Consider the following 13,147-nt stretch of genomic DNA (forward strand, 5'->3'; position numbering starts at 1 on the left):
GGGAGCCCCCAAGCTCAGTCACCTTCCTTGTTCTCATTTGCAAGGTACAGTTAATAACTGCCTTGGATCTTGGTATTGTTAGTCACTAAACCAACAATTACCCTTGACTGTGTGTGCCGGGTACAGGGCTCAGAGCTTTTCCTGTATTCCCTTATTTAATTCTTACCAAATGACTCTATGCAATAAGTACTATTATAATTTCCTGTTCCGGAAAAGAGGACACAGGTTGGGAAGAGTGTGGAGGTGAGAATCCCACCTGGGTTCTCTGTCTCCTTAGCTCAGGCTCTAAACCACAAGATCATGCTGTTTATAAACTACAGAGATCTAAGAAAACATAACTACGAGGATGCACAGAGTGGACAAACTATTCCTAGAACATGACAGTTCATCTTGGGCCAGTCACACAGGCCATGAATTGTCGTTACCAGGTCCGCATTGGAGGGGACAGTTCTGCACTTAAATTATAAGCAGACCCCTGCTCCTAGCCTTTCAGATTCCTGGAATAAGGTTCTCACCACAAAGCTCTGTTGTTCTCTTCCGGCCTTGGTCTGTCAGATGCCACTTCTCAGATTCCAGAACAACACACAGACACACAGGAAAGTCAGAGCCTTTGAACACCAATGCCATGCCTGTCCCCCACTTCCATCTCCAAATAGAACCTTTGACAACTTTTTCCTATCAAGAAAACTTGGTCATCTGTTCAATCAGTTGGAGCTGGCACCTTTCAGATTCATTTTCTGTAACCTCCAGGTTCCGTGGGATACTCGCTGGCTGGAGGGGAGGCGGCTGACCAGGTAAGAGGCCACCACTGGGCCATTGTCAGTGAGGAGAAAGCAACCGTGGGAGGGCAGTGGGGCCATCAGCACCAGCTGGAAAAATTTGCAAAGAGGCAATTGCCAGGGGTCTACCTTGGACAGAATTCCCAGGGCTCAGGGTGGGTTTTCATGATCCCCCTTCTAACATTTGTTTTTATTATTTATAAATAGAAATGCCTATATTTAAAAAAAAAATACATGATTGTTGTGTCAGCAATTTAAATAATATGGTGATTAATACAGAGCAAGTAAAAGTACACTATTAGTATACCACACTCCCCCCTACTGTGTGTCCCCCACCCTCCGCACATCTGCCCAGTCATCACTAGTAACAGTTTGGAATCTGTCCTTGCAGATGGTTCTGCTGGTCTCGTGTGTGTGTGGGGGGGAGTGGGGGTTGGGGGGAGATTACACTGATATCAGTGAGAAGATCTTCTTCTTTAGCTTATGCATCGTAGGCATCTTTCTAGTCTATCCGGACAGCTCTCTTTTTAACAGCAGTACAGTATTCCACTGAAAGAATGGACCACCTTTCCTTCTGATCTCTGCTCCCACAGACCCTTGCCTGCCACCGGGAGCCTGTCTCAGCTCCCGCTCACCGAGCCTCCTCTGGGCCCTGCCGCAGGGAACTGCACAAATGGGAAGGTGGTCAAAAGGTGAAAAGGGCGGTGGCGGGCCCCATATGGGGGAGTGTGGGGGTGGGTGAGTGCACGCTATCCTGGCCGTCCTGGGGTACACAGGAAGTTCTTGTCTCTCCTTGCCCCGCCAAATGGTTCCTCTGTCTGGCTAAGGGTAAACTACATGTTTTATGGGAATCATTCTTGAAAACGACCAAGAAGATCAATGAAGAGAAACATAAAAGGCTGTTTTCTTAGGGTTACACTCTATCGTGTGGGACCTATGCTGTGGGCATGCACACTGTGGAGCTGTCAGAATGACCAGAGGTCATCCGGGCCAGTCCCCTGCCTCTGTCCAAGATGTACAAACTGCCCAGGCTTGAAGCCCCTGGTGTTGTTCTCTTGGTAGCTACTCTGTGTGAGTAACAACTCCATTAGGAGAAATTTACACCTTGTCACTGGAAAGGCACACCAGCTTAGGGGATTCAGGCAAGACCACTTATTAGCCGTGTGCTCCTGACCAAATTTTGCATTCTCTTTGCACCTCAGTTTCCACATCTGTAAAATGGGGGATAATAATAGTACGTGTCTAATTTGGTAGGGTTTTTCTTTATAACTTAAAAAATAAAATATATACATAGCATATTTGGAGTATTACATATTTGGAGTTGCTGAGCGCTCAATGATGTGAATACTTATACCTTGAATCCAAATAGTTCTCACTGCACTTTAAAGCCAGAGTTTAGCGATCAGTGATCCTTAACCCTGGCTGCAATCTGAACTCATCTCCCTGAGCCTTAAAAACATGCCAGTGCCCGGGCTCCATTACCAGAGGTTCTTATTCTTTAGGTCTGAGGTGGGATCTGGGGTCTGTGTTTTGGAAAAACTCCCTGGGGAACTCAAATTTGCATCCAGGGTTAGGAACTACTGAATTTAGGTAAGTGTTAAGAAACTGTGAGGCCTGTAGTGGGTAAGGGGCTTGTCTGGGTTATGTAACCAGACCAGAAAAATCCAGGTCTCCTTTTCCTGGATGCCAACCTCCAAGGCTTGTCCTTATAAGGGAAATCTATCCCTTGGGGTGTCCTTTAGGTGGTCTTGGGGATGAGCAGAGGAGCTGCCCCCACCTCCAGTCTCTTTCCTGTTAACCCCTCAACCAGTTCTTCCCAGAACTGGCACCTTTTACCCTTCAGGCCACACGTCAGATGGTGACCTCAGAAGTTTCCCTATAGCACGCCACTGTTCTAGAATATGATCATCTTTGATTACAGCACTTGAAGCTATGAAATAATTCTATTCACTCATTCATTCTGGGAATCAAAGCCCCCTGGGAGCAGGGACCGCGTCTGTACAGTTTCTGCAGTACCGGGCCTTAGAATGGTGACCAGCGCTTAGTAAAAAATAGTCATTAAATAACTGAATGAACGAAATCCCAGGAGGGCAGTTGAGTATTTTGTATTTTTCTAGTTCTAGCCATCTGATTCTCATTATTCCTACAGCTCGGGAAGCCTCTCTCTGCTTTGGCGTTTTATAAACCTCGTGTGCGTACGTCGACATTTTAACCATAAATCCCTAGTTTTGGGGCTGGAAAATTCGAGGCAGGGGCTTTGGGGGAGGTGGAATTAAAACTACCCGGAGGTCCGAAGCCAGGCGGGCCCTGGTCGGGGGCTGGGGAAGGGAGGGGAACCGTCGGCCGGGCGCCCCTCCGCCCCCTCCTGCCCCCTCGGCGGGAGATGGTCCCGGGCTGCGACATCCATCAGAGGGGTGCGCCGGCGCCGTCGCCTCCCGTCCCGGGGGACGCCGCGGGGGCGGGTGCGCGGTCCGGGTCACGCCCGGGGACGGCTCGGGCCGCAGCCCCCGCATTCCGGCCGCGCGCCCCCGGAGGTGGCTCCTCGGGGGGGCCGGGGGGCCGGTGTGTGTCCCTTTAAGAGCCGGAGCGCTGCCACCGCCTCGCAGGCGCCCGGAGCCTCACAAAAGAACAGGATGTTGTTGATTTGTCACCAAACCACAGAGAGGAAATGATTGTAAATTTCCTTTAAACATCCCCACCGCGCTCCGGCCGCCCCCGCTTCCTCCTCCGCCGCCCCCGCCCGGCCGGGCGCAGCGGGGCCTCGGCGCTCCCGCGGGGCGCCCGCTCCCTGGCCTCCCGGCCTCCCCGGCCTCCGGCCCGACCGGCCTCGGGGGCGCCTGCGAGAGGAGGAGCCCACGCCCCCGCCCGCGTTCCACTTGCTTGCTTCTGATTATTTTTTCAGCAGCTGCTGCAGAGAAAGCGCCTTGGCTTGTGCGGACGCGCGCAGTGCCCATGTCTCGCCGGCCTTTTCCTCCTTGAGCGACAGGGGCCTGGGCGCCGTCCCCGGCCTCCCCTGGGAGCGCCTTAGCGCGCGCACCCCGCTTAGCCCCACAGTCCGCAGAGGCATTGTTAGCCCCGGTGCCGGGGTGGCGTGGCAGGGAGACTGAGACCCAAGGAAGGTACAGGAGCAGCCGGAAATCACCAGCTTCTGAACCCCCTGCGTCTCCTGGAACACAGTGTAGGTCTGGTGCCCCCCAGAGCTCCGGTTTGTCACCAGTGGGCCACGCTGCAGCGGGAACATCTAGAAATCCGAGGTCACCAAAGATGGCAGTTTACACTGGGAAGTCCAAAGCAGCGGTTACTACAGACCAGGTGATTTCATGGAAGCACCCCCACAGCAGGCGGCCCTCTTTCAGGCGTTGCTTGGGTCTCAGTTCCACCTGTAGTACGTTCTGCACCCTTACTTTGCGGACCTCTCCCCACATTGCATTATATGATTTGTGGAAACCTCTGGCGGAGTTAATGTTTGCTCCCAACCTGCGGCCCATGGCAGGGTGGTAGAGTCTGGTCTGTGTTCCACAGAAGAGCTGCCCTTTGCTGTACGGAGTGTTCTTTTGGGGCAAAAATGCTTCTGATTTTGGCGTTGGCTGCGCTGGGCTTCTTGGCTTGAATATTCAAAACAGCAGCTAATGTCCCGGGCCCTGTGCATTCTCATTGAGTTCTTACAGTAGCCCCGTGAGGTGGGTATCGATGTTCCCTTTACACAGATGAGGAAACTGAGTGAGTGAGGTTCAGAGAGGTTAAGGAACTGAGTCAGCTCACCCCGTGTAAGTGGAAAGCAACAGGACTCATTTACTCGCCACGTTCTGATAACTCTTTAGGGCTTCAAGTCTGATTATGTGGTTAAGGGGATGGGGAGTGAAGGGTGTACAGGGTATTCACGTTGGGTCTTTTGTCACTTCAACCTCCAGGAAGCTCTGAGCCAGATCCTACTTTCTGGGAAAAGAAAAGCTGAATGGCTGACGCTCTGGGGCTGGAATCTTCCCTTTGGGGCCATAAGAGGTCTTTAGTGGATTGGAGGAAGCGGGGGACCTGATGTGGAATCTGAATTCTTTCCACTCTCCTTGATTGGGAAAATGGGCTCCTTTACAAAAGTTATCTGGGGCTGGATTCCTAAGGTTGACTATCCCCTTCTTTGCAAGACCCTTAAGTCTAAGCTCCAAGAGGTAGTGAGGCGGATCGGGGAGGTGCGGAGGGAGGGCTTGACTCTGGATAGCGTCACGTCATACAGAACAGGTAATGTTACTGCGTGCCTGCTATGCGCCGTGCGCTGTGCCAGGTGCTGTGTATGTGCTTTCTCATCTAATCTTAAGGATCCTAAGAGATGAGAGTTGGTACCCAGAGGAATTGTGCACCTGGGAATGGAGAAGCTGGGGTTTGCATCTGTAATGCAAAGAAGGTAGTATGTTTGATACTGGACAACCCCAGAAGGTCCCCTGTGTCTGTGCAAGAGGAATTTGTCCAGGCACCCCAAAATCGGGACAGCCGTGCTTGCCTTTGGTGTCAGTGCAGAAAGCTGAGAGGGTCCTTGATACTGGTGGATTTCTAGAGAGAAATGCAGTGGCCTCTGGCTCCTTTGTGCTGCAGCGTCTGCCGTTCCTCAACTCTGAGCACATTTGTTGATGGATTTCCAGAGTGGCCGTGGTATCTCCACCTGTCCTTTTTTTGCTTTTACAGATTGTCAGTCACTGGGGCATCCCGGTCCTGAGCCCTTGGGAGGGAGAGCCATCTGCTTAATTGTTTCTTTCCCCAGCTGAGCAGCAGGGTACCAACGTGCTGAGTTGTTGGTCTGAGCAGGCTGGCTCGGGCCAGAAGCAATACAGTAGGAGTCAGGGCCTCCAAAGCAGGAACCAGAGGGCAAGTCATCTGACGTCTGTCCGCCTCAGTTTCCTAGCCCGTGAACTTTGGCTTATGCGGTGTCTCGTGGCCCTTTCCAGTCACCGCCATCCAAGGGATAGCTTCTGTTGATTCATTCAGTTAGTATATATTAACTATTCAGTGTATGACAGGCAGTTCTGCTGCAGGTGCTGGAAATAACAGCAGTCAACAAAACAAAAGCCCTGCCTTCTAGCAGGGTAGCAAAAAGGAGACAAAACAATGCAAATACATATATGTAAAATGTCAGGTAGTACTTTGTGCTGTGGACAAAAATTAAGAACTGGGGGGGGGGTGCGGTGTGTAGTTTGAGAGGAGGGGCTAGTATGTCATTTAGAGGGGGACGGGAAGGCTCACCCATAAGATGGCATTTGAGGAGGAAAGGAAGTTTGCTTTTGCCAAGCAGTCGGAACGGCCAAGATAAAGGCCGGGAGATGGGAGTGTGTCACACAGCACTTACGGTGTGTCAGGATTTGTGCTAAGTGCTTTATGTTATTTATTTAATCTTGTCACTATTTTATTTGAAGAAGCTGAGGCTCCAAGAGGTTAAGTGGTTTGGCCCGGGCTGTGCAGCTGGTCGGTGGTAGAAGTACAATTCAAACGCTGGGCTTCACCCTCACACTGCTTCCCTTGGGGATTCACTTTGGAGCTGGTGTTTACTTCACGACCCTGTTCGTTTGATTTCTTGGGGATTAAGTGCCAGCAGTGGCCAGGGTGACTCCTGGCCCCCAAGTTGCATGATGTTTGGGAAAGACCTCAGAACCTGAAGTTCCTTTTTGTGCGTGGAAGAAGGTAATATGTTTGGTACTGGACAACCCCATGTTGTGTTTATGGTAGAAGGGGGAAAAACACCTTCAGATTAGTGTAAACAAGAGAAATGGGAGAACGGGGTAGCCCGAATCCCTCCACCCACTTCCTTCGTTTTAATTTCCCCATGACGGGCCCCACACAGCATGTTGTATTATATAGTGATAATTAAAACACTTGGATTAGTGAACTGAGATTTATAGGGCAAACACAGTCATCTCCTTTATTTGCAGGCAGATATCCAAATTGCCACTTGCTTGCTTTTTCTTCCTGACACTGTCACCTACTCTGCTTAATTAGATCCTTTTTTCCCCCTATCATTTCCAACACCCGCCTAGCCTGCTGCTCAGCCAAGAGTTTGTGAAGCCGCATACTGAGCCCTGTCCCACAACTTGAGGCAGATAAGTCAGAGACAAGGCAAAAAAAAAAAGCCAAGGATGGTACCTTTGCATCAGGCTGTGGAGCCTGCCCGTCCTTTGGTGTCATGGAGCAGGACTGAGAGCCTGAATCCACGGCCACGGAGAGGAAGTGCCGCCTATTTTCCAAACCTACTTGGTTTTCCGCTCACTGCCTTCCTTGTCGTGGGACGCAGACTGAGTGAATTCCCCACACAGCAGACCACCCCCAATACATTTTCCAAAGCCAAATAGAAAGAGTTAAATCCTGTCCCCCCACTTTTATTGAATATTTTACTATGTCCAAGGTATCATTCTCCACTCTGAAGATGGGTGAGGAGTAGGGGACACTGGGATGAAGAAAATGCCATCAAAATTTATAATCTAGTAGAAGGGACAGTTGAAAATAGCTGATGAGAATTTGGGGGCAAATTTATTTGTTCAATAAATGTTTATTGAGTACCTGTTATGTGTCAGGCATTGTTCTAGGCATGGAGGGGCCCTCCCTTGGCAAATGACCCAAAACATCCCTGTCCAAATGGCTTTACCATTTGTCAGGGTGGCAGAGGGGCACAGCAGTCAATTCATAACTAAAAAGCATAAGAAATCTGAGAAAAACTAAGTGGAGAAGGTGGCCAGAGAGTGTTGGGCTGGTCATTTTAAAACAAAGAAAGTGAAGGCTGTGTAGTGTGGGGAAGACTGACAGATGTGATTTGCAATCTGGGCTTTGACACCTACTAGTGGTGTGACCTTTAAGTCTCTGTGATCGACCGGTTGAAACCTTATTTTTCTCATCTGTAAAGTGAGGCTAGTCACAGACACTCCTAAAGGGATTAAATGAGGAAAAAATATAAAAAACCCAGAGCTGATTAGGGCCCGTGGTTGCTAGCAGTTAGTAGTATGTGCTTGCATAGCATAAGGTGATGAGGAGCTGAAGGAGGAGTGACTGATTACAGTTGGGAGAAAAGGGGTTATTATCCAGGTCACCTTCCTTTTTCTGATAATTGCAGTTTCCCCATATGCCGAGAAGGCTGGAGTGCAGGTGAACCTTGCAGCCAGAATTAAGATTGGAGCAGATTTAGATTTGGTGTGTGGGGCTTGGCTTGAGTTGGATGACTGTCAATGTTTGGCATTCTCTTTAAAAAATCATGTTTGACATGCTTATGTTCGCCAGATACTCCGCAGCAAGCTCAGCAGGGAGGCCAGGCTGCCCATTTGACAAATGGGAAACAGGCCCGGGGCATGAATGCCCGGACAAGGTCACCTCCAGTCTCCGGAGGACCTCCCAGTCGTCCCGGGGTGCCGCTCCCGGGGTGAAACCACAAAGGAAGGCTTGGATTTATTGCAGGCAGCCTGGGAAGTTTCCTGTCCTCGAGAAATCTCAGAAACATAGCTCCTCCACCTGAGGAGCCTTATTTTTCTGGGGTCAGCCTCCTGTGTAGCCCCAAACCCCCAGAAGACACAGGATATGATTTGGGGGCGAGGGAGATGGTATCAGAGAGCATTTGGTATAAATAGGAGAAAGAAAGGTAAAGAAAAGAGGGAAGCTTGTAGTGATTGAGAGTTTGGGCTCCGGGGTCAGACAGATCTGCCACCTTCCAGCGTGGGCGAGTCACATAACCCTTTCTGAGCTGGTTGCCTCGTTTGTAAGACGGAGCAGAAACAGCCCAAACTCACAGGGTGCTGGGAAAGTGAAATAAGACGGTGTGTGTCAAGTGTTTAGCACAGTGCCTGGTGGTGGCACGCTCTCAGTGATGTGAGCTGTCATGATTGGACAGGAGAAGGGGGCAGCTGGGTAAGGGAGAGGGGCTGCAGGAGCCCCCAGCTTGCTGCCGTCCCTCCCGACGTTGGACGTGTGGTCGTGATGAAGCTCTTTCCGCCCGAGGGATTTGGAGTTGGTAACATAGGACACACCGGGACCGGCAGAACAGGAACAGTCATCTGGTGTCTTCCTATCCTTGCTAACCCTCCCTGGCATCGTGGCTCGGAGGGCACACCCGGTGTCCTCTGTGTCTTCTTTCCCTCTCACCATCACCCATGCTTCTCTGGCTTAGACCCATGACTCATCTTGTCCCTCTTGACTCCATATAATGAAAATAATTGAGCCTGTTTCCATTGTTAACTGTCTAGGAACAAATCAAGTGCCGCCCGAGGCATCTGCCTCCGATTGAACACACCCCACCTGCTGCAGATGCTGGAGATTCTAAACCCAGGCAGTGGGAACCCACAGGCTAGATGCACTTTCAAGGGTGGCCGACACCCCACGGAAAGCCTCGTGGTTTGCTAAAGGGTGTGTAAGGGTTCTGGGACCAAGGCAAAAAAGCTCTGAGAGCACCTCTAAGCATTCATCCAAAATGCTGATTACTGCGGGCTCCAGTTATGAATCTGCCTCTCATCCTGCAGCCTTCCTTCCTCGTCACTTTCTGCCCTGTTGGGTGCAGGAATGTCACTAAGGAACACATCACAGACAGGACTGAAGAGTTGCAGGGGCTGGGGGTGGGGGAGCTACAGAAGCTCTGTGTCTTTTTTTTTTTTATGTAATTGTCCCAAGACCGGACCTCATTGGAACAGCACCTCCCAGCATGAGTGAGAAGGGCAGGGTTGTTGACCAGAGGAATCCTATTTAATTGGATTATTCTAGTCTGAAGTCCTCATTTAAGTCACTGCAACAATCTTAAGTCAAACAAACACCTGTGTCTTCTTATCTCTAAAAGGACCCCGCCCTGCTGCCTGGAATCCATTCTCATCTTTATCCTTGCACATACTCACATATGCACATAGTGTGAACTTTCTCCCCAGGGGCTTTTACACATTTTTCACCAAATTCTTGCAGTGAATCCAGAAGGAAGGTCTTATTATCCCCATTACTTTAAAGAAGATATTGAGACTCTGAGAGGTCACGTGGTCACAGCTGGCAGAATTGGGATTCAAACCTAGGTCTGATTCCATCCAAAGTCTGCAGATGTAATGATAGATGCGGTTGTTGTGACCATGTTTTTCACCCAGCATTGTATTATAGACGTTTCCCCTGTGTTCCTCTAGAGTCTTCCTAATTATTGTTCAAAATGGGAACATAAGAGTCCCTGAACCATCACTGTGTAACCATTTTCATCTCTGGGGCCCTTGTGGGCAAGTCATTGGCTAAGACTGGCTGCTGAGCAGTGGTGGTAGGACAGAGGCCCAGGCTGGAAGGGTGACGTTTGGGCTGCTGAAAGACTCTGCAGCTGAGAGAGCCACGCAGACCCACGACGGCCCCTCATTTGTGTCCCTGTTGGGCACTTGAGTTCATAACCGCTGTGCTGTGGGATCATCATTATTTGTGGGGTGTGGTTCGGGTGGCAGCCACTCTCTGCACTCAGGAGGGTGGGAGGGAAGGATCCATCATCCTCCTGAGGTAGGTGGACGGGAGAAGAGGTTTCAGCCCCATTTCACAGGTAGGGAATCTGAGTCTCAGGGGTGTGGGTAAAATCATAACCTTTCCAGAGTATCTCTCCTGGCTTTGGTACATTTGCGTATCCTCAGGGGTGGAGAGAAGTTCATCTCACCTCAGTGGGTAATTACCTGGGCAACCGAGGGCGTGTCTGAACCTGAGAGGCTAAGGGGAGGGGCTGGCTTGCTTGCTGGCTTGCTTGCTTCCAGAGCAGAGGAGAAAGAAACGGCCCTGCAGTTTGTAAGCAATAAATGGGTTTTAAACTTTATTTCTCCCTTTGACTGATGCCAGTTTTTAGAGGTATTTTGCCCCGGGATTTCCTCTCCCCAGACTTACAGGGGTCCAGAAGTCAGTTTCAAGGGACAAGATGAACAGTGTTAGTATTCTGACTCCTGCTAGCTTCCTCCTCCACCAACCCAAAGTTTCTTTCCTGCTTCATCTCATCCAGACCGCATTTCTTTCTGATACACAGGGATGCTCCCAAGGAAACCCGTGTGTGCCAACACAGGCTGGATACGGATGGTCCAGCAGGACTAGCCGCACGCACGCAAACCACTTCTAAAGGAGGGCAGGATAGGTGGCAGAGAAAACCAGAACGTGGATCCTAAAAACTTACGAGGCAGAAGGTGAGTTTTTGGTCTTGTTGGCCCGAGATGGAGATGGTGGCAGAAGTTCCTCCTTTAAATCTTCGTGATTCGAAGAGGCCACTTAATCCCTGCCACAGAAGAGCAGTGCTGCTAGAAACATCTCAGTCCAAGCAGTGTTGTCCACTGTACACGTTTTCTATCACAGTAGAAAGACCTGAGGCCTTTAAAGGGGCATTTTGCAAACAGCATCGAGTTCTTAGAATGACAAAACAGTTTTAAAAGAAAAAAAAAACACTGTTTATGTCAGCTCTGCAGCTTATCAATATAAAATGAAGATGAAGCTTCATTTATATGAATAGACCATTTTGGGGGGAGTTGTTAAAAATTCATATATCTTTGCTAATGGAACCATTTCCACATTCGCAATGGAAAAAAAAAAGCCACAAGGCTTATAAAATCTTTCCTGGAACAACCAGGAAAGAAGTAAGTCCCTGAAAATACAAATTTGTGGTATGGTCTTTGCATATTAGCAACATTCTTTAAGCTTTCAAATAGTGTGTTGTGAACCTAGACTGCCATGACATTCGGTTAGCATCTTCTTTTACTCTATGTGTTTTCTAGACTGTGTCTGTCTGCACGCACGCTGTGCAGCCTGTGCTAGCCCACTTCATACCCACCATGGCCTAGAACCCTTACATCCTCCCTTTGAAATAGGCCTCCTATGTCTTGTTCCATGAACCCATGGTGAGAATGGCTCCCTCTAGAGTTTTGCAACCTGGGAGCTGTGGAGGTACAGTTAGGACCAAGCTGCGAAAGGGTGCCTGGTGAGAGGTTCAGTGGCAGAGGCAGGATTTGAATCCAGGTCTGGATGGCCCATGACACATACTCTTTTGCACTACCCAAGTCTGCCTTAAATTAGCAAATCTGTGCTGAGCCCCTTTTCTGGAGTCAGGCACCCTGTCGTGAAGGCACCTTGAAGGAAATGCCAAGATAAATAGGACTATTCCCTTTCTTAAAGGCACCAGGAATCTAGGGTGGGTGGGAGGATCATCCTCTATTGAATAAAGATATTTATTGATTTGTAATCTTCATTTTACAGATAAGTTAAAACCACAGAGGTCAAGTGACTTGCTCAAGGTCACACAGCTACGATATGACAAGACCTTTATTAGGTGGCTGCTGCCAGAAGCCCTCAGCAGTCCAAAACACTATGTGGGTCACCTCATTCCTACATGCAAGGCAGGTGAAGGTCAGGGTTCCTCTTAGAGGTCACGTAGAGGCCAAGGTGCTCCTGAACCAAGCAGAGATTTCAAAGCAGATTTGTCCCTGAAAGATGCCTCTAGGCTCCTGGATCCATGGCCTTATGAGCAGCAGATCTTACGGGCTTTTCCACTCTCACTTCCTGGGGGGAAGGGTCTCTGCTTTGGCGGTAGACCCAGCAGGATAGAGGCCGCCAAGGCCTGCTGAGTTGAGCTGTGCTGTATAGAAATACTTACTTTAGGCCGCACGAGCCAAGGGAAGTCTTGGGGGCGCAGAGAAGGGGGGCAGGCTGGGCGATGCCCTTTGCTCTTAGAGAGCAGAGCCCCAGGCCCCACCACCCAGGGGCCCCGTGAACTCTTCCAGCCAGTCTGCCCAGCTAAGAAGGAGGCATCAGGTTAACACGCGCCCTCAGAGGTGGGAAATGGCTGAGTCCATTGTCTGACACAGAGTACATGCTCACTCCCCTCTTTCCTTCCTTTTCCCTCCTTGCCTCCCTTCCCTCTTAATTTCTAGCTGGTTAATAAGCCCCGTGTGGCTCTCCTGCTGCCTTCACATCTGCAATGACAGCATTTCCCTGTGGTCCCTCTGGGTGACCGTCCTGCTACACCTGAAGCGCATTGGAGATGCATACACGTCAAGGGTAAAAAAATGCTGGGGCACCCACGTGGCATACGAGGAGGGTCCAGTGAGACAGTTCTGTGTCTGGCCTTTAGAGTCACCAGTCTGGGTGTTCATCCTAGCCCCTGCCACATTGACTGTGTGACCTCGGGTATGTTGTTTAACCTCTCTGTGCCTCCATTTCCATATTTGCAAAGAGGAGATGAGAATAGTACTTACCTCATAGGGATTCAGAGACTACTCAACATAATAGTGCATTTACAGCCCCTGGCACTAGGTAAATGCTAGGAGCAGTTATTTAAAACAAATACAAGATCCAGCTGGTAGGGACTTTTGACATCAGGGCCCACCTATTTTATTAAAAATTATTTAAGTAATTTTTAAAAGTAACTGACC

General features: G+C 49.9%; 1 long non-coding RNA gene across 3 annotated transcripts in view; it reads left to right on the top strand.

Annotated features, from left to right (window-relative positions):
* The window catches only part of LOC108391032 (uncharacterized), a 332,816-nt gene that overhangs the window by 17,663 nt on the left and 302,006 nt on the right, over nucleotides 1–13,147 (top strand). For all 3 annotated transcript variants that reach the window (XR_012125171.1, XR_012125170.1, XR_012125169.1), the window contains exons 3-4: nucleotides 751–794; nucleotides 10,759–10,912. This is a non-coding gene — a long non-coding RNA (uncharacterized lncRNA). The remainder of the gene's footprint in view (nucleotides 1–750; nucleotides 795–10,758; nucleotides 10,913–13,147) is intronic.

Source organism: Manis javanica, chromosome 14, assembly GCF_040802235.1.
Source record: "Manis javanica isolate MJ-LG chromosome 14, MJ_LKY, whole genome shotgun sequence".
Lineage (NCBI taxonomy): Eukaryota > Metazoa > Chordata > Mammalia > Pholidota > Manidae > Manis > Manis javanica.